The sequence below is a fragment of the Erpetoichthys calabaricus genome, chromosome 12, assembly GCF_900747795.2.
Source record: "Erpetoichthys calabaricus chromosome 12, fErpCal1.3, whole genome shotgun sequence".
NCBI lineage: Eukaryota > Metazoa > Chordata > Cladistia > Polypteriformes > Polypteridae > Erpetoichthys > Erpetoichthys calabaricus.
Genome location: NC_041405.2, coordinates 153,322,719 through 153,345,844, shown reverse-complemented (window position 1 = coordinate 153,345,844; position 23,126 = coordinate 153,322,719). Strand labels below are relative to the sequence as shown.

The following is a 23,126-nucleotide window of genomic DNA, read 5'->3' as shown; positions in this document are numbered from 1 at the left end:
CTTGGGCAGAATTGTGGCAGATGAAATTTATTGTCAGTAAATATAAAGTATTACACATAGGAAGTAAAAATGTGAGGTCTGAATACACAATGGAGGATCAGAAAATCGAGAGTCCACCTTAGGAGAAGGATATGGAGTCATAGTGGACTCTAAGCTATCGACTTCCAGACAATATTCAGAAGCCATTAAGAAGGCTAACAGAATGTCAGGTTATATAGCGCCTTGATGTGTGGAGTACAAGTCACAGGAGGTTCTGCTCAAGCTTTATAACACACTGGTGAGGCCTCATCTGGAGTCTCCTAACTGCGAGGCAGCAGCGCTACCACTGCGCCACCATGCCACCCAAAATGTAAAACAGTTAGTTCTATTATGTATATGTTACAATTCCCATGAAAATAACAATCTGTTTAAATTGTACATCCGCTTCCCCATATGTGAGTGGCAGAGCCGCAAAGTGGCTAGCGTGTAGTGCCCGCCCGGGGGTTTGGGAGCAAAGCGAGCAGGAGGCAAAGCCTCCTAGTTTTTATTTTAAATAAAAAGTTTACCTCTGTCAAGGTGCATTATAGCACAAGGCCATTGTAAAGGACAGCACACATGGGCTGGTTTCCCAGCTGGGACCCTGAAGCAGCCAGTAGGCCAATGTAACAAAGAGATTAGGGGAGACTCAGTTTCAAAACCGTATGCTTCCCCGACGTGCTTGATGGCAGCATAACTGGCATCTGGGACCCAATCAGATAGCCACATAGAATGCTGGGAACTGTCATACAGTGAGGCTGCACTGCTGGGTTCCATGGGTGCTGCAGGGAGTTATGCTGGAGCAGGCCAAGGGGACGGCTATTTAACACCTAGCTGTGGTAGATAGATGGTCATTTCTGGGGTGGGTGGGGGCTAGTTTAATTTCTAAAATGAAGCCCACTACTTGTTCCCTAGATCCAGTGCCAACAAAAGTAGTAAAAAGTGCAATGGATGTTCTTGCAGCGCCTATTCTAAACATTATCATTAGTTCATTATTGCATGGCACAGTACCTGATGCACTAAAAGTGTCAGTCATTAAACCATTACTTAAAAAGTCAGACCTTGACCCACATATACTAAATAATTATAGGCCTATTTCAAATTTACCGTTTCTCTCTAAAATACTAGAAAAAGTAGTCGCCAGTCAGCTTCAGACACACCTTACGCATTACAATTTATTTGAGAAATTCCAGTCTGGTTTTCGCACTGGTCATAGTACAGAAACGGCACTAACACGGGTTGTAAATGACATTCTGATATCCTCTGATGAAGGAAACTCCACTGTAATTATGTTGTTGGACTTAAGTGCAGCGTTTGACACAATCGACCATTCTATTTTACTGCACAGGCTAGAAAATGATGTTGGACTTACAGGCACCGTGCTCGCTTGGTTTAGTTCTTACTTATCAAATCGATTCCAATATGTACAGAAATGTGCTGACAGTACTCCATCATTATACACAGAAGTTCAATATGGTGTCCCGCAGGGCTCAGTACTGGGACCTTTACTGTTTTCACTTTACATGCTTCCACTGGGATCTATCATTAAGAAACATCATGTTAATTTTCACTCATATGCAGATGACACCCAGTTATACCTTTCATTTAAATCAAATGAAGTTTCTCCAATGTTGTCTTTAATTAGTTGTGTTAGTGAACTAAAGGAGTGGATGAATAAGAACTGCTTGTCTTTAAATACAGATAAAACAGAGATGTTAATTGTTGGAGGGAATGACGCTGATCACAATAATATTTTGTCATCATTTAACTCAGTGGGAATCCCAGTCAATTTTACTGAATCAGCCCGCAATCTAGGAGTTATCTTTGACTCTAGCATGTCATTTAAAGCGCATATTACAAAGTTGTCCAAAACATGTTTCTTCCATCTTAAAAATGTTAGGAAATTAAGGCGCTTTTTAAATAAACAGGATTCTGAGAAACTAATTCATGCATTTATCTCTAGTAGGATTGACTACTGCAATGCGGTGTTCACTGGATGTTCAAACTGTTCTTTATACAGCCTCCAGTTAATCCAAAATGCGGCTGCGAGAATTATTACAAGAACAAGAAAATACGAACGAATAACTCCAGTTCTTAAATCCTTACACTGGCTCCTGGTTAAGTTTAGGGCAGATTTCAAAATCCTTCTTTTAACATATAAAGCATTAAATGGTCGAGGTCCGGCTTACTTGTCTGAACTTATCATGACTTACAAACCAGAGCGCACATTAAGATCTCAAGATGCCGATCTGCTTATGATTCCAAGGATTAATAAAATAACAGGGGGAGGTCGAGCTTTTAGTTACAGGGCCCCTAAACTGTGGAATGGTCTGCCTGCTACTATAAGAGATGCCCCTTCGGTCTCAGCTTTTAAATTCCGGCTGAAGACTCACTACTTCAGTTAGCACACCCTGACTAGAGCTGCTGATTAACTGTACAGACTGCATCTCTGTTGTTAGTCATTAGCACTTAAACATAAGTAACATGACAGTTATAATTGTATACTAACCCTCACTTATTCTGTTTTTCTTCTCGGTAGTCAAATGTGGCACTTGGTGCCATGGCCCACCTGCCAAGTTGTTTTGCCTGCCTAAGGAAAAGTCATCCCAGATGGAGGATCGCAGGAATCGTGGGAAAGAGGGGTCCTTTCATCGGATTGGCTGGCCCAGCACTGTCTCAGCTGTGGAATGGCCAAATGGGGGAGGCAGCTTGAAGGATGAGGTCTCCAGGACTCTATACAAATCCAAATCTTATTATGGGATATATCATCTACTGTTAAATTCTGCTCTGTACTTCTAAAATTTATATTTTTTATTTCTTACTATATTGAGAAATTGTTCTGTGTACTGTATTGTATTGTATTGACCCCCTTCTTTTGACACCCACTGCACGCCCAATCTACCTGGAAAGGGGTCTCTCTTTGAACTGCCTTTCCCGAGGTTTCTTCCATTTTTCCCTACTAGGTTTTTTTGGGAGTTTTTCCTTGTCTTCATAGAGAGTCAAGGCTGGGGGGCTGTCAAGAGGCAGGGCCTGTTAAAGCCCATTGCGGCACTTCCTGTGTGATTTTGGGCTATACAAAAATAAACTGTATTGTATTGTATTACTGGACCATGTGTTTTCCCAGGGGGGTTGCCAACCAGGATCCCGCGCTGTTTCGTCACGTGGTGGGTGTGGCAACGCGCTGTATCAGTGCACACTCCCCATCCTGATCTCTACTGGGCATAACTGAGAGATGCGCAGCTAGCAAGAGTGTAGGTTTGTATCATTCAAAAGACTAAAATGTCTTTGATTGGTCAGTAGGGCAGCTGCATCCAATCTCTTTCTGTGATGGGCGGGCATTGCGGAATGCGGGAATCGAATCTCGGACATCAGTGCCCAAGACAAAGCCTCAGACATTGTGTCACGGCGGCTGGTTCACTTACTTGACGGGGTGGAGATCGGAGTATTACAGTCATGGGTCTGATCACAATCTGATATGTGGGTGGTCACCTACCAGTTAATGCTTGGCGGTGGTCAGCCAGCCGGCAGACATCTGCCAGGCACTCTCAGTTGTGATAAGCAGATCAAGCAGACCAGACTTGTGTCGTGTACTCTTTGTATTATTTGGCAGGTTCTATGTATCATGTATAGAACTGTATAATACGTCCCTTAAGTTATATTCTTTCTCTTATATCCTTTTTTAATCATCACTCTTAGTACATTGTGTAGATCAGCGTTTCTCAACCTTTAAGTATTTGCGACCTGAGTTTTCATAACAGTTTTAATCACGCCCCCCTAACATTTTTTTGAAACCCTAATAAAATTTATTCCTATATTTTTTGCTGCTGATACACTGCTACAAGTTTAAAATTTTCCTACAAATAGCGAAATTACGCCACATATGGCAACATTTGCGCCCCCTTTTTTGTTAAGTTTGAGAACCGCTGGTGTAGATTTTTTTTGTACATTTTTTTAATTTCATCATGTTTCATTATTACTGTTGCTCACATGGGTGCCATACCTTTAACAGCTTCACGAGTGTTTTCTTTGCCTGTGTTCTGTTACGTCATCAGTGTGGGCCTCTCCCAGTGTTCCTTGTGTTAACTGTTGCTGCACCCACCACACTACGAGCCACCTGGATTGGGATCCGAGTTCAGCTGGTGACACCTCAGCACCAAACTGGAACAGCGGGAGGTTTTTTGACGGTGGCTGGAGTGCCAATCCTGCCACCAAACCCCAAGTTGGAGGACCCACTTGCAGGGATGGATGCAGATTAATGTCATACCCAGGATGAAGCAATTGCAGGTTATGAGCTTCGCTCAAGGGCCCAACGGAGCAGAGTCACTAGAATTGTACCGGCAGTGCTTGAGCACTCGTATGTTTTCTGTTTTAACATTTCAGCCTGTTAAGGAGAAAACAGAAATCTTACTCATTGGCAAAAATGGATACAATGAGGTGTGACAGTTTGAGGCCCTTGTCGTCCTCTTGAACCCTCTGACTCGACTCCAGACACAAGATAAAAGTCCAAATAATATACTTATTTGAACAATAACGTGCACAAAGCACCCTCCACTCCACAATATTCATAAATCAATAAACACACTACTCAATACAATAATCAATCCTCCACACTCCCAGACACTTTGCCACCCTTCCTCCCAGCTCAGCTCAGTGTACTGGTTTCCCAGAGTCCTTTATATAGTCCCTGACCTGGAAGCGTTTCGCCCTCTCTGTCCACGTGACTAGGAACACTTCCGGGTCATATAAAAACTCTTCTTCTTCACCCCAGAGGCACGTCGTTTCTTCCTGTCATGTGATCATGACGCACCTCCTGGTTATAGGGCACGTAAGAGTCCGATAGCCCCCTTACAGCGACTCCTGGTGGTCTCCAGGGTATCCAGCAGGGCTGCGCATATAAACTACACAGTCCATGATGCCCTTCTGGAATTCTGGGAATGTCCATGTTGTCATGAGGGCTCCATCTGGCGGCCTGGGGGTGAGAGCCGGAATGTTTAGTCGGCCACATCTCACAGAGGGTATTAGAAATAAACTTGATCCATTAGGGTTGGAAATCAAGACGGAGGTAAAGAATTTAGAAGTTATTATTGACTCTGACCTAAATTTAAAATCACATATTAATCAGATCACTAGGACAGCATTTTTTCACTTAAGAAATATAACAAAAGTTAGATCTCTTATAACTTTGCAAGATGCTCAGAGATGAGTTCACACTTTTGTTTTCAGTCGACTAGATTACTGTAACGCACTCCTCTCAGGACCACCCAAAAAAGACATCAATCGATTACAACGAGTGCAGAATGCAGCTGCCAGAATCTTAACTATGAAAAGAAAATCTGAGCACATCACCCCAGTCCTAGCATCACTACACTGGTTACCTGTGCCATTTAGAATTGACTTTAAAATCCTGCTGATGGTTTACAAAGCCTTCAATAATCTGCTCCATCTTGTACAGTAATCCCTCGCTATATCGTGCTTCGCCTTTCGCGGCTTCACTCCATCGCGGATTTTATATGTAAGCATATTTAAATATATATCGCAGATTTTTTGCTGGTTCGCGGATTTCTGAGGACAGTGGGTCTTTTAATTTCTGGTACATGCTTCCTCAGTTGGTTTGCCCAGTTGATTTCATACAAGGGACGCTATTGGCAGATGGCTGAGAAGCTACCCAACTTACTTTTCTCTCTCTCTCTTGCGCTGACTTTCTCTGATCCTGACGTAGGGGGATTGAGCAGGGGGGCTGTTCGCACACCTAGACGATACGGACGCTTGTCTAAAAATGCTGAAAGATTATCTTCACGTTGCTATCTTTTGTGCAGCTGCTTCCTGAAGCGACATGCTGCACTGTGCTTCGCATACTTAAAAGCTCGAAGGGCACGTATTGATTTTTGCTTGAAAAACAAACTCTCTCTCTCTCTCTCTCTCTCTCTCTCTCTCTCTGCTCCTGACGGAGGGGGTGTGAGCTGCCGCCTTCAACAGCTTTGTGCCGCGGTGCTTCGCATACTTAAGCCAAACAGCCCTATTGATTTGTTTGCTTTCCTCTGTATCTCTGTGACTTTATATGCTCCTGACGCGCACTCCTTTGAAGAGGAAGATATGTTTGCATTCTTTTAATTGTGAGACGGAACTGTCATCTCTGTCTTGTCATGGAGCACAGTTTAAACTTTTGAAAAAGAGACAAATGTTTGTTTGCAGTGTTTGAATAACGTTCCTGTCTCTCTACAACCTCCTGTGTTTCTGCGCAAATCTGTGACCCAAGCATGACAATATAAAAATAACCATATAAACATATGGTTTCTACTTTGCGGATTTTCTTATTTCGCGGGTGGCTCTGGAACACAACCCCCGCGATGGAGGAGGGATTACTGTATTGTAGAATGCCTCTCACCTTACACTCCAAATCGTAACCTTAGATCTTCAAATGAGAGTCTGCTTAGAATTAAACTTAAAAGAAGTGTTGAGGCAGCATTCTGAGAAATCTGGAATACGAGTTTGCCGATAGAAAGTCGCCAAGCTAATATGGTGGAGCACTTTAAAAAACTGCTAAAAACTTGTTACTTTAACATGGCTTCCTTATAGCTTCATTTTAGTTCAACCCTGATTTTCTGTATGTGCATTGAATTATCATTTTTATCAAGGCTCCGCAATCCGTACTAACCCCTACTTTCTCTGCTGTTCTTTGTCTGGTTTTCTGTGGTTCCGATCTGCGCCACCACCACCTGATCAGGACACCGTGCAGTACCTACATTGATGGATGGAAGGCTAGAGTTCAACATGACCATCATCTTCATCAAATTCTTCCATGTGAAGCCTATAAACCATGAGGACTGATTGAGATCATTGACGTTAGGTAGAATGCCTAGAAGGGGCTGGGTGGTCTCGTTTCCTTGGAACCCCTGCAGATTTTGTTTTTTACTTACTTTTTTTTTTTTTTCTGTCCTCCCTGGTGATCGGACTTTACTTTAATTCTATGTTAATTAGTAATGCCTAATTTTGTTTTTATATATTTTTCCTCTTTCTTCATCCTGTAAAGCACTTTAGGCTACATCATTTGTATGAAAACATACTATATAAATACATGTTGTTGTTGTTGTTAATAATAAACATTAACAAATAAAAGAGTTCAATGTGGATTCATTACCCCTTTGTGGCGGTTTGCATGAAGCGGCACATCATGAGTCACAGAGCAGAAGCTTCAGAGGTTAACTGGATTCAAAGCCAGTACAGCACGTGTGGCGAACTCTGGTTACAATGACGTAACTTAACTCTTTCAGGGCTGATGTCAACTTTTGGAGTAGAGGACGGTAATCGGCTGTAAACTGCAACAAAACTCGCCCTTCCGTTTTAGTTCGACTCTCTTTGCTAGAAGGAAAGTTAAGCAGCTTTGTTGATTTGACCGAGATTCCCTGTGTGAGTAGCGAAGAGCAAACAATTTCTAAAATGACATTGACATCTGGCGAAAGGCTAAAGCAGATAAGCAAATTAAAATACTCCACGGACGTTTTATGTATTATCGCTGAATCGGACTCTGACTTGTCCGACTTGAAATTTGATGCAAGTGATCAGGAGATGGAGAAAAACGAAAGTGAGGTACCGGCATCAGCCGATTGACTGCTGATCTTGTGGTGCTGAATACGTTTGGGTAGCTGATGCGCCATTGCAGCATTCGCCTGGTAGGACTACCACTTATGATGATGAGAGGTACAAACTATATTGAGTCACACTGTGACTGCCACCGCTGCCCACCTGCTGTGCAAAGACAGCCAAGGCAGCCAGCCCACCGTGCATTCCTGCTGGCCATTGAGGTGCCCTCATGCAGCCACAGAGATGCCAAACATGCGCCAACAGCAGCCACAGGATGTAGTGTCGTGGCGAAAACTTCGGAGCAAAAGATGCACCAAGAGGTTTTTTTACCTGAAATGAAGGCTATTAGGAGACATAGGATAGGCAAACAGAGTATATGGTTTTATTGCACTAAAACAACAATAATAACACGGACTCAACCCAATACGGCCAAATTGGACTGAGCCCTGAACAGGCCAAGACTCACAGTTTATATAATTATTTCTTATCATCCTGACCTTGCTCAAATTAGCTCATTCGCTGTTCCCTCTGACTCCCCTCTGCACCTGTCCAGCCGGTACCTCGAGTGTGGGTAATGACAGTTCTCCAAACAGCAAAAGAAATTTTGGCGTGCCAGTCGGGTCATCCCTTTTATTGTCTGTGGACAAATGAAAAACAAACAAAAAGAAGATAACACCTTAGGCGTTTGTCCCGAATGTGGGAAATCAAGAATCGGAGAGCTGCAGGGTTGCACTCGCTGCTAGAAGAGCTCCGTCTGGCGGGTTGCTCCAGCCAGTAATGACGCTCCTTCCGGGATGCCCAGGGTTTTATGGCTGGTTGGAACGGAAGGGGCGGGGTCAAATATCTTCACTGGGAGGCTTCTCGGCATTGTGGGGAAAGAAGGAGATGACAGCATTAGTGGCAGCACCCCCTTTTGTCTCGGCGGGTTACTGCATACCTTGACTGAGCCTGCAAGGCGGTCCTGCGACGCAAATTCGTGACAAGGGTCATTCCAGGTTCACGTCCTCATCTGACTACTCGGATTCCAAAACCCTTTTTATTGTTTTACAGTATTTTTGTGAATTCAGCTTTGATTTTCACTGATTTGAATGTTTGCAATTCTCTTTGACCTTGTTCTTGCCTCGGGTTTTTTTTTGGCTTTGGTAATTTGCGTTTTGTTTTTGCCATCCTAGTTCTGACCCAAGCTTCATTTGTTATTTACCGTGTCCCCCTCGGAGTTTATGATGCATACACAAAAAATGTTGAATACATGAACTGGCTGACCAGTCGGGTATTACTTAGTCATCATGGAGACACGCCATGCCAGCTGTAGGGGATGGTATTATCCATTTGTCATCCAGATAGATAAGATTTCCTTACACTGTGGTTGAAGGGGCAAACATCAAAGCCCAATTCGCAGCAATGTCCGGTTTCCCAAATATAATCGGAGCAAATCGACTGCATGCACATTGCTATTGCAATGGTGCTGGGCAAGTTACATCAGCCAGGGATGAATCACCAAAAGAATGAGCTGGCATTACATCATCTATAGCAGGAGAGCCTATAAAAATGGCAACACCAGGACACCTCTGCCTCGGAAGGACAGGGGGAGCAAGTGTGGACAGAGCATTACTAGATGGCAGCCCCCAGGATGGCAGCGGTACCTCGGTCTCCCGCAGGGCTTCATGAGAATTGGAGTTCATTACCGCCCTGTTGGGATCCACGGGAGCTGCCAAGGTGTGCTGCAACTATTCCTGATCCCATGTGGGAGGTTCTTCTGCCACACCCGGCAGTGCTGCCTTCTGGAAGTAGGGCATCAAGCACCTGGAGCACTTCCGGGTGACCTATATAAGGAACCAGCAGACACTATTCCGAGAGCCAGAGTCGGGTGGTAGTGGACGAAGCTTGCCAGAGAAGAGTGGTGGAAATAGAGAGAAAAGGAGTAAGAATTGTGGTGTGTTTGGTGCTCTGGTGGGACTGCGTGGTGGAAGACGTTCCACAGGAGCGAAGAATAAATTAAAAAAACAGTTGTGTTTTTATAAGTGTGCCTCCTGCATCTGTCTGTCACGGGTTAAGCGCTGGCATAGCTCCATCTGCTGTCACACCTTACACTGTGGTTGAAGGGGCAAACATCAAAGTGCAATTCACAGTAACATCCAGTTTTCCAAATGTAATCGGAGCAATCAACCAGGGCCATCTTAACGCGTGGGCATTCTGGGCAGTTGCCTTGGGGGGCCCCACGAGCATTGGGGTCCCATGCTAATCTGTGTATGTTGTGACTTGCTGAGTGGTTGTGTAGGTCGGGGCCCCAGGGGGGCCTATAATGCTGTGAAGACGGCCCTGAAATCAACTGCATGCACATTTCTATAAAGGCACCTTCAGAGAATGAATTTGCTTATGTTAATAGAAAGCATTTCCACTCAATTAATGTTATAATTATCGATGATGTGTAAAGACGTCTCATTAATGTTGTTGCGCTATATGCAAGTGTCTCATCAATACAATTTATTTTTGTATAACCCAAAATCACAAAAAGAAGTGCTGTAATGGTCTTTAACAGGCCCTGCCTCTTGACAGCCCCCCAGCTCTGACTCTCTAAGAAGACAAGAAGAAACTCCCCCAAAAAAACTCTTGTAGGGAAAAATGGAAGAAACCTCTGGAAAGGCAATTTAAAGAGAGACCCCTTTCCAGGTAGGTTGGGCGTGCAGTGGGTGTCAAAAAGAAGGGGGTCAATACAATACAATACACAAAACAGAACACAAGTAATCCTCAATACAGTATAAAAATAAAAATATGACAAGTACGGAGCAGAATTCAACAGCAGATGATATCACATGATAAGATTTGGATTTGTTCAGAGTCCTGGAGACCTCAGCCATCAAGCTGCCTCCCACTATTGGCCATTCCACAGCTGAGTCAGCGCTGGGCCAACCAATAGGATGAAAGGACCCCTCTACCCGACTATTCCTGCCATCCTCCATCAGGGATGACTTTACCTTAGGTAGGCAGAACAACTTGGCAGGTAGGCCGTGGGCACTAAGTGCCACATTTGAGTACCGAGAAGAGAAACAAACTAGGTGAGGGTGAGCAAAAAATTATAACTATCATGTTACTTGTACCTGGGTTCGCTTCCCGGGTCCTCCCTGCGTGGAATTTGCATGTTCTCCCCGTGTCTGCGTGGGTTTCCTCCCACAGTCCAAAGACATGCAGGTTAGGTGGATTGGCGATTCTAAATTGGCCCTAGTGTGTGCTTGGTGTGTGGGTGTGTTTGTGTGTGTCCTGCGGTGGGTTGGCACCCTGCCCGGGATTGGTTCCTGCCTTGTGCCCTGTGTTGGCTGGGATTGGCTCCAGCTGACTCCCGTGACCCTGTGTTCAGATTCAGCGGGTTGGACAATGGATGGATGGATGTTACTTGTATTTTAGCGCTAAAGACTAACAACAGAGATGCAGTCTGTACAGTTAATCAGCAGCTCTAGTCAGGGTGTGCTAAACTGAAGTCGTGAGTCTTCAGCTGGGATTTGAAAGCTGAGACCAAAGGGGCATCTCTTATAGTAGCTGGCAGACCAATAACTGCATCAGCTCTCTGCTCAAACGGTGTGTGAGCCCTCGAGTTCCGTTACCTCCTCCAGTGATGTTGACACTCAGATAGTGGGCTGCTTTTCACGTCAACTTTGATATCTGACCACTTCTTTTTTTTTTTTTGTTCCGGGTACTGTGCAGCTTTCTGAACTTGAACTTTTGAGTGTTTCCACCACGTTGTGCCACTCCATCACTTTCCTTTTGTTGCTTGTACCAATGCTTAAGCCACCAAATTGTACAGTTTTCCTTGCCTCCATTTCACTGAATAGGACCTCCATTTCACATTTCATAAAATTCTTCTTTTTAACGCATGCTTTTGCCATTTTGCTAAATTCTGGGAAGAGTCGGGTGGGGCTCTGACCTTGTGCATGTGCATTAAAATTCACGTTGATTCAGATTTATAAAGGGAAAGTGTGTGGAACTTTGCTTACCCACAGTGTTATGCATCTGAAATTTTTTGTGAGTACACACATTTCCAGTTTTGTTCATACGCCATGGTTTAGTGTGAATTCTGCACAAGGAGTTAAACATGAGGCCCTAGTTCTGGTGCACCCCCAGGAAACAAAAACTGGGATACAATTACGTAAAGCTTGGCAGGTCAATAAGTTACGCGATGGAATGAAGTGAGACCCCTCAACTCCAAGAAATGTAATGCTGATGTAACAGATTCCAGCCTGATGTCAGGAAACACCAAACAGGTATGTTGTGCAACCAAACAGCTCCCCTCCCTAAGAACGGGCCAAAGGCTAAAATGAACTTTGGCTTCTCTTCCAAGATAGAGTTGCCTTTCTTAAGAGTCTTTCAGGGGATGTTTACGTAATTGCCTTTAATAGTCGAATTTCCATGATGGTTCTAAAGCAGGCAATAGTTGTTTCCTTCATCAGATGGAAAGCAGTTTCGTTACATGAATAAGTTATTGCTACAATAGGCATCTGTTGTCAGATCATTCATTGCGATTTAATTACACAATATGCCCCTGTCCACTCTCACTCCAATATCCTACAACAACCTCATACGGACATTTTCAGAAAAAGTTGCTGGATGAAATACACTTTTCAGCAAATGGCTACAGTGCATCCGGAAAGTATTCACAGCGCATCACTTTTTCCACATTTTGTTATGTTACAGCCTTATTCCAAAATGGATTAAATTCATTTTTTTCCTCAGAATTCTACACACAACACCCCATAATGACAACATGAAAAAAGTTTACCTGAGATTTTTTCAGATTTATTAAAAATAAAAAAATTGAGAAAGCACATGTACATAAGTATTCACAGCCTTTGCCGTGAAGCTCAAAATTGAGCTCAGGTGCATCCTGTTTCCCCTGATCATCCTTGAGATGTTTCTGCAGCTTCATTGGAGTCCACCTGTGGTAAATTCAGTTGACTGGACATGATTTGGAAAGGCACACACCTGTCTATAGAAGGTCCCACAGTTGACAGTTCATGTCAGAGCACAAACCAAGCATGAAGTCAAAGGAATTGTCTGTAGACCTCCGAGACAGGATTGTCTCGAGGCACAAATCTGGGGAAGGTTACAGAAAAATTTCTGCTGCTTTGAAGGTCCCAATGAGCACAGTGGCTGCCATCATCTGTAAGTGGAAGAAGTTCGAAACCACCAGGACTCTTCCTAGAGCTGGCCGGCCATCTAAACTGAGCAATCGGGGGAGAAGGGCCTTAGTCAGGGAGGTGACCAAGAACCTGATGGTCACTCTGTCAGAGCTCCAGAGGTCCTCTGTGGAGAGAGTAGAACCTTCTAGAAGGACAACCATCTCTGCAGCAATCCACCAATCAGGCCTGTATGGTAGAGTGGGCAGACGGAAACCACTCCTTAGTAAAAGGCACATGGCAGCCCACCTGGAGTTTGCCAAAAGGCACCTGAAGGACTCTCAGACCATGAGGAAGAAAATTCTCTGGTCTGATGAGACAAAGATTGAACTCTTTGGTGTGAATACCAGGCATCACGTTTGGAGGAAACCAGGCACCGCTCATCACCAGGCCAATACCATCACTACAGTGAAGCATGGTGGTGGCAGCATCATGCTGTGGGGACTGGGAGACTAATCAGGATAAAGGGAAAGATGACTGCAGCAATGTACAGAGACATCCTGGATGAAAACCTGCTCCAGAGTGCTCTTGACCTCAGACTGGGGTGACGGTTCATTTTTCAGCAGGACAACGACCCTAAGCACACAGCCAAGATATCAAAGGAGTGGCTTCAGGACAACTCTGTGAATGTCCTTGAGTGGCCCAGCCAGAGCCCAGACTTGAATCCAATTGAACATGTAGAAGAAGAATGTTCTCCTCAGCACTATGTATTTTGTGTGTTTAGTAAATTAGAATTTTTATAATAACTATTTTGTAACTTGCCAGTGAGAGACGCTTTGGCTTATGAACTAACAAAAATATGTTATTCCAGGGTTCAGGAGAAATAGTGTCCACAGGAATAAAATCTAAGCTGTTTCTTGTTTTTCCTTTCTCAGAGTGAACGTTTCAGGGACAAGGTCACAAGGCTGCAGAAAGTACATGTAGTTTATGCAAAGGCGTCTCTCCTGTGCTTAGCTTTGAAAACACAGATAATGCTTAGCTCAACAGACATATTGTTTAACTTTTCTGTTTTGATAAGGATGTTCTTTCTGTCTTATTAATCATGAGATGCTGAAGTATAAACCCCCCCCTGGCTTTTGATCAGGATTCAATTGAGCTTTGCGGCAATAAGTTATGCTCTTTTGAATCTCTACTTACTGTGACTCCGAATGAATAAACAAGAGAATTGAGAAAAAATATTATCTGCCTGCTTTTCAGTGTGCCTTTTTCGTCCACAAACATCTCTGGAGAGATCTTAAAATGGCTGTGCACCGACGCTTCCCATCCAACCTGATGGAGCTTGAGAGGTGCTGCAAAGAGGAATGGGTGAAACTGGCCAAAGATAGGTGTGCCAAGCTGGTGGCATCATATTCAAAAAGACTTGAGGCTGGAATTGCTGCCAAAGGTGCATCGACAAAGTATTGAGCAAAGGCTGTGAATACTTATGGACATGGGATTTCTCAGTTTTTTGATTTTTAATAAATTTGCAAAAACCTCAAGTAAACTTTTTTCATGTTGTCATTATGGGGTGTTGTGTGTAGAATTCTGAGGAAAAAAATGAATGTAATCCATTTTGGAATAAGGCTGTAACATAACAAAATGTGGAAAAAGTGATGCGCTGTGAATACTTTCCGGATGCACTGTAGATTTCTGCTTTGCTATCAACACAGGGGCTTAATCAGGAGCCTGTGATGCTGTTAAGACAGCCTTGTCCACCTGTAATAAGTCAATGGGTAACTGACATAGTGTTTGAAATTGGAAAAAATCAAATCTTTGCTTAAAGGATCTATTCAAAACTTTTTTTTTTAAATATGACAAGTTCTAATTAGTAATTTTATAGAATAAGCATTTATATCGGGGGGAAAAGGACATTCTCTCTTCTTTGTTTAAAGATTTGCTCTTGCTGTTGTCTCTCTTCTCTTTCTCTCTGAATTCTGGTTTGTTATATTTGACCTGATTGTATGTAATGTGGTTTTCTTTGTTGTATAAGTTAGACTTGATCGTATGGAATGTTATTTTCTTCATATAAAAATAATGAAATATATATATAAAAAAAATCTGCAAAACAAAATTGTGTGCAGAAAGTGAAAGGGTGCGGATCCTTTCTGAACTCACATCATCACGCTTCCCCGCGAGTATTAATGTTGAAATTAAACCAGTACGTTATATCTAAATCTCAGCCTTGCCAGCCCCGTATTCTCTGTTTGTACACATCAGACGCTTTTCTCGCAATGGCTCACATAATCCGTGGTCCCTTCTGCCCCTCGTGCTTTCATCTCATATTTTAATCCCGGATACTCTTAAAGCAGCCTTTACTTCCTCCCTGATACTAATTACATGGTCACCTCTGGATTTTGATTATTTGCATTTGGCTGACGCCGTCAGGTACAATTGGTGACATTTCTTTTGGTGTTCTAACTGGAGCACAGGCAGATAAAGTGCCCTGCCCTTAATTTGAATTTCCACCCTTTCGTACCGAATTCCTTTCTTATCAAGACCATCCGCATTTTCATTACCAAAACGGTCCGTGTCTTACGTCTGTTAAAAACTCCACACCCCCACAACACCTTCCTTATTATTTCAAGCAGTTTCTTGAAATGCCGAGCAAACGAGGAGTAAAGTGAAGAAGCGGCATCATCAACGCCACTGCTGATTGGTTGTTTGTCCGCAGCAAGCCCCACCCTTCCTCTCATGGAGTTTACCTGCGGCTAATGGTAGCGGTCAAACATTCGGAGGTGAATCACATGTTGGCGTCTCCAATGGTCATCTGAATCCAATGTTGAGAAAACCCACATTAAAAAAAAAAAAGGAGTCAGGAGTTGTAAGAAGACTGATCGCTGGGAGGTTTAAGCCGGTGAGTGAATTTTTAGCTTATCATGTTTGTGTTATCTTTATACTATTCATAGGATTTCCTTATTTGTCTTCGCCGCTAATGCTGAACAGATTGCCCGCATTGCCTTCGACAGACTAGATAGCAGACAATTTGTTTTTGGTGACGAGCAATCGAAGCTACATGTCAGAGGACGTGTCAAGTCATATTTATTATGTGTTAACAGCATATAGGAAAAAAGCGTTGTGACTAAATGAAGTGTTTTTTTTTATTATTATTATTACTTTAAAGGGAACTTTTTTGATTGAAACCGCTCATCGTTTATAGTTGAAAATAAATTCTGTGATATCGGGCGGTTTTGGCAGCTGGAACTGTTTTCGGAAGATATACATCTTCGCCAAGATCAATAGATTAGTTTAATTTACCTGTAACAGGTGGACTGAAATGTACCTGAACTTGGAATTAGTCGGTTTGTACTAATTGGAGGGGGGAAGGGGTCTCTTATCTATTGGTCGCATCTCTATTTCCTAGATTCTTTATGTAACGTGACTTAGGTTATCTAATCAAATAAAGTCTCCGGGGGGCAGTTGCACGGCTCCCTTAAGGCGAAGTGAGCTCTTCCGCTTGGTGTCTTTGTTACGGAAAGGCACATTACAATCGCCAGGTAAAGACGAATCAATCTGACCGCCGCTGTGTCTTGTTTCAGTGCCAATGAAACCGAAGAGACGTTAACTGATTATTCACCCTCTCATTAACGGATCTGTTTTCTCAGACACGCTTTGCTCGCCGCCGCTGCTATATATATATATATATATATATATATATATATATATATATATATATATATATATATAAATAATACACACACACACACACATATATATAGATATGTATATACATATATCTATATAGATATGTATATAGATATATATATATATGTATGTGTGTGTGTGTTTTCCTCTTAATGGTCGGTTATGAGAGTCTGACCACTCCTTTTAACCGATTACGAGTCAGCGGTATAGGGTCTTGATAAGGACAGATGGAAGGGCACGGTATTTAAAATCGGAGTCCACGACCACCCCTTGCCCCGCCAAGACCCCAAACCGACCTACACGTTTACCAGTTTCTCGTTACTTTTAAAAGAGTATGTTTTAGAAGACTCGAGAAATAAGTTACAAATTGTGTTTGCTGTTTACTTTACCTTTTCATGTTACATTGGCTTAAATTTTGTTAAACGTCATCTCTAACAGAATTCATTTACGGTTAAACAAAGCGCTGTTAAACGCTGCTTCTCTAATGACACTTTTGATGGCTCTTTACTGGCTGATGTGGTTCCTCTGTGGCTTGAGAAAACATCATTTCATTCTGGGAAGGTTATTACTTGCGTATGAAGTCGGTTCTTTGTACTTTTAAAAACTTCTTAATATGTAGCAATATAACTGAAATCTTCTGGTGCGCAGCCTAGTAGGACAATTCAAGTCTTCATAATGTATTAGTGAAGTGTTAATTTATGGAGCGAGAGTCCTTTTTAAAGTCCGGAGCCATTGGTATCCGGCAAATCTGTTATCCATTTATGGTTATTTATTTGTGTGGAACACGTTATGGATCAAAATTAACAGTTCTTTCTGGAACATTCACGTGTGGTCTTTTGGAAACCAAAAATGGTTCCTATATGACATCGCTCTGAAGAACCGCTCTGGCACCTTCAGTTATAAGAGAGTGGTGAGCGACGCGTATCAAAACAGGATCATAAATCGGCTTCCACGACCCCACAAAACCCGCACTGTTAAAATAATAACCTCATATGGGTGGCATGGTAGCGCTGCTCCCTCGCAGTAAGGAGACCTGGGTTCGCTTCCCGGGTCCTCCCGGCGTGGAGTTTGCATGTTCTCCCCGTGTCTGCTTGGGTTTCCTCCCACAATACAAAGACATGCGGGTTAGGTGCATTGGCGATCCTAAATTGTCCCTAGTATGTGCTTGGTGTGTGTGCGCGCGCGCCCTGCCCGGTTTGTTTCCTGCCTTGCGCCCTGTGCTGGCTGGGATTGGCTCCAGCAGACCCACGTGACCCTGTGTTAGGATATAGCGGGTTGGATGATGACTGACTGATTACCATTGTATAACTTTACATCAAGTGATATCATCTACTGTTAAATTTTGCTCCATACTTGTACATTTTTTTATTTTTTTATGCTGTATTGAGGATTTGTTCTGTGTATTGTATTGTATTGACCCCCTTTTTTCTTTTGTTGACACCCACTGCACGACCAACCTACCTGCAAAGGGGTCTCTTTAAACTGCCTTTCCCAATTGGTTTCTTCCATTTTTTTTTCCCCCCTACAAGGGTTTTTTGGGGAGTTTTTCCCTGTCTTTTTAGAAAGTCAAGGCTATGGGGGCTGTCAAGAGGCAGGGCCTGTTAAAGCCCATTACGACACTTTGTTATTGATTTTGGCCTATACAAAAATAAATTGTATAATTATAACTTTTTTGTTCTTTACAGCACATTGCAATGCCTGTAGCGGTAGCGTGCTGTCCCGTGGTAGCCATTGGGTGCATCATTTTCTTTGACTTCTCATCGCAGTCCGTTACAAGAAAAGCGAACCTTTAACCATACGCTCAAATTCAAGCACCGTCCCACACACAGGCCAGAGTACAGTTTGCATCAGGAAAATAATAGGTTATGCTTTTTGATTTGTATACTTTGAAAAGAGTTCAATATTTAATGGAGTGATGACACGTTGTTTGGTGGAGACCTAAAGATTGCTTTTGCGGTGTATGGAGTCCTACAGGTTTGTCAGTTTAACAAAAACAACCCACCATAAATCAGCTTCTGTAACTTCCAAAAATATATTCGTCACACGGAAAAAATGTTTGCTAACTCAGTTTAAGGTTTGTTTTTGGTACCACAAGGTATGCAGTTCACCAGGAACAATCTGGTAAAAGCAGGTGTTTTCTTATGCAAATTTAGAAATCGGTGCCAACAAAAAAAACAACCCCGAAAATGATCAATTTCTGAAACACTGTACTCTACTCTATGGCAACCACACGAACTAATTTTAACACATTTTAAAAGTATATGTTGATGAAACGGTCACATAAAACAAGTACATGTGATCATTTTGAGTTAAATGAATGTAACTTCGCTGTTTAAAGATAAAGAATAAATATTCTGGGCGACCACGTGACAGTGGATTACAGCAGGACGCACACGGGCAACGAACGGCAACGTTTCTTTAAACACCTCGGTGCACTTTGAGCTACATCGTTTGTATGAAATTTTTGTGAATTTCCCCTTGGGATTAATAAAGTACAGTATCTATCTGTGAAATGTGCTATATAAATACATGTTGGAAGGTAGAATGCGATTTCCTTTCTGACGGCATTTTGTCGTTTTTTTGGGTGCCGTGATTTCCATTTTTTCCACAGAAGGGATATTTTTCACGGGTTAACAAAGTAAAAATTTTATTTTGGTGTTTTTCATTTCATTGCCTCAATGTTACTGAAACTGTTTTACATTTTGTGGTTGTTTGCCTTCGCTATTTAAGTTTTACACTAAAATTCGCAACTTTTTTTACAGTGCATGGCACGGAGATCAATTTACTAAAAGTCTTGAACTTCTCCAACTCTACAAAGGGATGGCGTCAGCAAAAGGGGCGGAACTTTATGCAAAAATATCCCACTTTATGCAAATGGCGATGGTCGTGTACGTGAAACTTTATTTAAGTTAAATCAGCTTAATGTAAGTGTGTATATTATAGTAAGGTGTGGACTTTGAGTAAAAACATTTAGTGAGTAATAAGTCTTTACGATGGATTGTTTCTGTTGTAACAAGGTTTCTCTTCTAAGATGGATGGAATCATTTTTGGGAACAAAAAGAACTGGATGGAGGCAGATTTTTATTTTTTGGAAACAGAAAACAGTTCTTATTCTCTGCCGTTGCTAGCACGTCCGGCCCAAATCGAAACAATAGCGGTCTTACTTCCTCTCACATATCCTTCCAGATCTTGAATGCTTAACTTTATAAACACTACTTTCTAACACATTACAACTTAACAGGGAAATGGACAGTGCAAATCTAAATGTAGGTATATTCCTACCCCCCTTCTAATATAATAAACATTTGCTTCTCAAATTTAATCCTGAAGTGACAGTATATCTTTACACTGTTTTAAAAATAAATAAATTAAAAATGAAATCTGGATGCTGCGTTTTAACATAAATTTATAAGATGTCATAGTAACCCAAAGATAAAACGCCAAGTAGAACAAAACAATTTTAAGATAAAGCAACTTAAATTAGATACATCCTCAATATTTTTTTTAATATTGGCACCCTTACTTTTATGGGCGTACCGACTGTCTCCCTGCGGGCACCTACGGTCGCGCCGTTGTCCTCCATCATTTGTTTTCCGTTACTCAACCAAAAGTGGGTGATGTGGCTTTGGACTTCAAACCCTGAGTTTGTGTGGTGTTTTTTTAATTGAGAAGACATATCTTCCTTAAATCAATCCAATTTAACCTTATTTTCTTCCAGCTATAACTTGCATCCTGCTACGGACGGTGTGAGACCCTGAGCGGGTCTCTTCACCTGCTTATACTCCAAATGTAGGAGGGGGGGAACAAAAGACGTATAAATAACTATATCTCGAATACTAAAAATCGATTTGGAGAAAGGCGTCCGCCAAATCAATTAATGTAAAAGTAAACTCGCCACAGTTGCCCACCCCCTTTTGAAGGCGTGCTCTGTAATACAAATAACCCCAGCCACAGGGGATGCACAAACCAGTGTGTCTCGTCGCGCCGGTCCCAAGCCCGAATAAACGGGGAGGGTTACGTCAGGAAGGGCATCCCGGTGTAAACTTTTGCCAAATCAATATGCGGACAACAATACAAATTTCCATACCGGATCGGTCGAGCGCCGGGTTAACAACAGGGTGCTGGTGGAAATTGGATGCAGAGGACAGAAAGATATGGAAGAAGATGATCCGCTGTGGCCAGGGCCGGATTTATATGAAAAGAGGCCCTAGGCTATTCCACTTATGAGGCCCTTTCACCTTCCATTTTTAAGTTTGTAAATTACATGAGAGATAATAAAATTTTGCTAACAATTTGAATGTAGGCCCCTCTTGATCTTGAGGCCCTAGGCTGAAGCCTAGTTAGCCTATAGGAAAATCTGGCCCTGGCTGTGGCAACCCCTAACGGGAGCAGCCAGAAGAAGAAGCTCTGTAATAAAGATAACGGAGAGGAGGACAGGGCACCAAAACTCGAAATAAACCTGTGAAGTTCTCCAAATCTCGGGGTTGTGCTGGCTTATTAAGCAGCCATGTGGTTATCCCCAGGGCTGTGGAGTTGATAAACAAAACCTTCGTCTCCTCGAATGTATGGCACCTTGGACTCCTCTGTTTGTAGTCTCGTCACTGCCAGCGCGTGAATCATCAGGCAACCTTTCAGCATCCTAACCTGTTAACGTTTGGGTTTAAAGGCTGTAGTGATGCTGTTGTGGCTTTTTAAATATGATGTACTAATAACGTTACAGCTATTGAGTAACATTAAACAAAAGACAAAAATATAAAATTTAAAAATGAGGCTGTATTTTTAACAAAAGCGTGGGGGAAAAAAATGAAATGGAAAATAACACTTTATGGCACATTCTACATTTATTCGGAGTCGGTTTAACTTTCTCCACCTCCAGTAACCCAATAATTGCTTTTGACTCCATTGAAAGGAGCCACATTTATAAAGCTGGACTTTTAAAAAGACGCTCAGAATGTATACGCAACTTCATCCGCAAATGTCGGGATTTGTAAAAGTAAACTTCAAGCGTGGACGTGCGTTTATTTATGGCAACTCAGAGCCTTGCGTCAGAGAAACTGGGAAATAACAAAACCTTCGATAAAGTAGGGAAATGTTGCAAGACCAGCTAAATGACGACTCGCGCGTATTATAGTAAATAATCACTGAGCCGTTGTCATAATGGGCATTGACGTGACAAACATTACACACGAGACGCAATGAATATGATCCACATCTGAGTTTAGCTCCCTTTTATTTACACTGAAGAACATTAAAGCCGACACAATAGATGCGCTAGTAGCAAATGTATGCATGGCACTGTGCTGTGGATGGCGGCAAGCAGGTCACCGGCTGTATAGGATTAGATCGAGAAGGCGACAGAAAGCCAGACGGGTCGCTCGCTCGCTCGCGTTTACTGTTTTGTCAGAGAAAAGCCAAGCAAAATGACACCTTTTATTATTGGCTAACTAAAAAGATTACAATATGCAAGCTTTCGAGGCAACTCAGGCCCCTTCTTCAGGCAAGATGAGCCCGAGTTGCCTCGAAAGCCTGCATATTGTAATCTTTTTAGTTAGCCAATAAAAGGTGTCATTTTGCTTGGCTTTTCTCTACATTCATAATGGCTAACACGGTACAACACCCTCGTACTACTGCCGCACCAAGAGATGTTGGCTCCTTTCTTGTACGCACACAATGGTGGCAATGTGACTGTCGTCAGAGCACTGTTGGCACTGCTTTATACTCTCATCATGTTGGTTGTGCTGTGATGACAGGGCTAGGCCCATGCGTATAGACAGACCCACACACGCGCACGGATTCCGAAATGACCGTCCTCATTAATGTCGCATTGCTGCGAATCGGATACGTATCTGAACTAGGACCACATATGACAGGGACTCTGCACTCAGGAAATCTGATTTGAAAAGACTGGCGTTCTGTGTTCACACAGTCGTGAAAACGGATTGGGGAAGTCGAATTTGTGTCATTTCAGGCGTGTAATGTGAACGTAGTATTTCGTGCTTGGCTAATTAAACTGATCAATTAAAAGCAACACGTTCCTTTTACGTCAACACAAGAAATAAAGAATATGCAACATTTAAAACTGTGTAATGGCTAATATATTAAGATAAACAGGAGTATATATAATACATACAATATATGTGTGTGTATATGATATAGTGAACCACAACAGGGCGCTCCATCCGACCCACACAGACAGGCAGATACGCGAGTTTCAGGCACAGCACACATTTATTCACGTGGGAAGAACTTTTTTGCTCGCTCCCCCCAATACAGCACTGTGCAAGCACCAATAACACGGTCGTTTTTCTCTCTTCTTCTGGCAAATTTCGTCTGACTCCCTGCCGACTCTGGTTGGTCTTTGTGAGACAGCTGGCTCCTTTTTAAGCCGCACCCGAGAGTATTCCAGGTGGCTCGTTAAAGACTCGTTAATTACTCCCACGTGTGGCGGAAGCCCCAAGTAGGGATCTGCAGCTCATCCTGGTGGCATCCCCAGAACCCAACAGGGCTGATCCGATGATTACTAAGTCTCAGATAGCCGTGTAGGACTCCAAGGCGCCATTGCTGCCAAATAACGGGGTGCCATCTCCCCTGAGCGGCTATCTCCTCCCCGTCTAGGTGTCCCGGACGCCATCCGACATGTATATTATGGAGTGCCAAACAGGCAATTACAATGATTTTCGGAATATATAAGGTAATTCCTGAAAATATAAAGCAATTCCTGATTATATAAAGTCAGCGTCG

The 23,126-nt window shown here is 42.7% G+C and overlaps 1 protein-coding gene across 2 annotated transcripts in view; it reads left to right on the top strand.

The window, feature by feature from the left end:
* Positions 1–15,434: 15,434 nt before the first annotated feature.
* LOC114662878 (N-acetyllactosaminide beta-1,3-N-acetylglucosaminyltransferase 3-like) overlaps positions 15,435–23,126 on the top strand; it is a 107,302-nt gene continuing 99,610 nt past the window's right edge. Inside the window, exon 1 of one of the 2 annotated variants that reach the window (XM_028816589.2) lies at positions 15,435–15,597. The gene's annotated coding sequence lies outside the window, so the exon portion shown is untranslated. Of the gene's footprint in view, positions 15,598–16,161; positions 16,238–23,126 lie in introns of those variants that run through there. The other variant, XM_028816588.2, reaches the window with a different exon arrangement.